Source organism: Octopus bimaculoides, chromosome 7, assembly GCF_001194135.2.
Source record: "Octopus bimaculoides isolate UCB-OBI-ISO-001 chromosome 7, ASM119413v2, whole genome shotgun sequence".
In the NCBI taxonomy this organism is placed as follows: Eukaryota; Metazoa; Mollusca; class Cephalopoda; order Octopoda; family Octopodidae; genus Octopus; species Octopus bimaculoides.
The window spans coordinates 13,015,880-13,018,530 of record NC_068987.1 but is presented as its reverse complement, the minus strand read 5'-3'; positions in this window follow the sequence as shown (position 1 = coordinate 13,018,530).

Genomic DNA, 2,651 nt, shown 5'->3' with positions numbered 1-2,651 from the left:
TGTTCATAGTTTACGTTTGGTTTTTGAAATTTTGAATTTTCAATCACCTTTTGTTTTGAACTTGAGAAAGACAGACGTTCTGTCGAAATATTGTTCAAAGAATAAAACGTCTATACAATCGAATCGCGCTCTTCGTCTTGACTAATAATGATAATAATAATAATAATGATGATGATGATGATGATGATGATGATGATGATGATGATGATGATGATGATGATGATGATGATGATAATAATAATAATGATAATTTTGGCACAAGGATAGCAAGTTCGGGGGAAGGGGTTAGTTGATTACATCGAGCCTAACACTCAACTAGTACTTATTTTATCGACTTCGAAGTAACGACAGTCAAAGTCGATTTCGGCGGAATTTGAACTCAGAACGTAAAGACAGGCGAAGTGCTGCTAAGCATTCTTCTCGGCGACCTCACGGTCTCAACACACACAAAAAAAAAATATGATGAATGTTAAACAAGACCTAACAGAGATGTTTGGGGCAGGGTAAAAAAGCTAAATACGAAGGCAGAGGTAGAAGATATAAAATATTTATATAAAGAGACCAATTAAAAATATATAAAAACAGAATAATTATGAAAAAAGTGTAATATAGAACACATAAATTAAAACAAAGTTTTAATCAGAAAACATTTTTACTTGCTGGGTCTGGAGGAAGGTGTAACGCCGATATGTTTGCAGGTCCTCCGGGACCAGTAAGATTAATAACTTGATGTTTCGTTTAAACTATTGCAGATGTGACAACTGCAGGAAAGATTTCAGTAGGGAAGTAACACCAGAAGTTCGATGTTCTGAGGAAGAAACTCTGAGGATATTGATCAGTGCGAGGCTTAGAGACAAGAAGGTTGATGAGAGCAGAAGAGTCGAGTGTATTGGATGTGCCTGAATACCAGCCCAACTCGTGGAACAGATGCCTTTATAGAAGCTGCAGAAAAGACAAAGAGGAGACAGGACTCTTTGGGCCATCGGCTGAAGCGTATTTGCAAATGCTTTATGCTTTGGTTGCAACCCAGGGTAAATTGTACGTGCATTGCAGCAGCACCGATCGCAATGGGCCTCATTCGAGTTTTGCTGGGTATCAGCAATTGTTGGGGTTTAAACGTCTTCGGGCCTTGAAGAGAAAGGCCAGCCTTTGGGATGCGACCATAAAATATGTTATATAACCAAATAACTGGTAGAAGGTATCTTACTTTACCGAACTGTTAGTTTATCAGGACGGATAAAGTAGAGTTATCACTTGTGGTGCAGCCCTGTTTTTCTTCCAAATGTTTGCGTCTACTCGCTACTACATGCGGACAACAACTGCACCTTTCATACTGTTAAACTAACTCTACGTCTTTGTCTGCATTACGAACAAATTAACAGAACAGTGGATGAATATACCTGTTGGAAAATATGTATTAAGTTTGGACCTTATAAATATTTGTCGCTTCCATTTAAAAGTGAATATTTCTTGCTTCACTGTTGTCAAATAACATACTTTTATCTTGGAGTGTTAAAACATTCAGAAATCTGCTAATAAATTACTTTGGGGTTCAAATTACTTTAAAGTTTAAGTGAGAGATATCAATAGGGCAAGTGGGTAGAGTAAATACCTTTACAAAGCAGGTAGAACAACTGTTTCGGAGAGGATATGCAAAATGTCTTGATGGTATACTATATATCTATCTCTTCTCTTTTTTTTTTTTGCAGATTCAACACATGATAGCAGCTCCCATAGTGGATTTTATTAAAACTGAAGCACGGGCGGTCATGAAGTCCCACTTTTTGCAAGGCAAATGATCGGTGGAAACCCCTGGTGAAATGAAGGAAGGTTTGAAGGATGGCTGCCTATCTTACTCCACAGTAGAAATATGGATGATCAAGGTTTCGGGCTGGTCATTTCAAGGTCATAGATGAGGCCCTGTCAGGACGGCCAACTTTGATGACCACAGAGGACAAAACTAAACGATTTTCTTTACATTTGTATGCCTTTGTGTGTATGTGTGCATGTGTGTGTATGTGTGTGTGTGTGTGTGTGTGTGTGTGCGTGTGTGTGTGTGTGAGTGTGCATGTACGTGTATGTGCTCGCGCACACCTGCCGGACAGTTAACGTTGACTCGGTTTAGCATTATCTCATTAGTAAAAGTTATTTTTAATCTTGCTAAAAATAACCTAACACACACACACACACACACACACACACACACACACACACACGCACACACGCATGGAAGCTCACTACCTTCAAAGGTGTAGCTCGTTGCATCAATTCCCACTGGGGTTCGTTATGTATTTTATCAATTTTATTGAATGAGAAAGTTTCTCTGTTCTGCATATTTTTGGGGGTTTTCAATACAAGGCCGGATGTTACGTAGACAACAGGCGTAGACCGCCACCTATCAATGTGTATATGCACTTTGTGCGTTTGTGCATGTATATATGTATGTATGTACGTATGACGGGATCCTGACAGTTCCGTCTATCAATAGTGTGGCTGAAATTACACACACACGCACACACACACACACTTATATATGTACATACATAGATACATAGATACATACATATACATAGATACATACATGCATATATACATATTCGTATATATATTTACATATTTACATATGAACATATATTTGCTTATATATATAT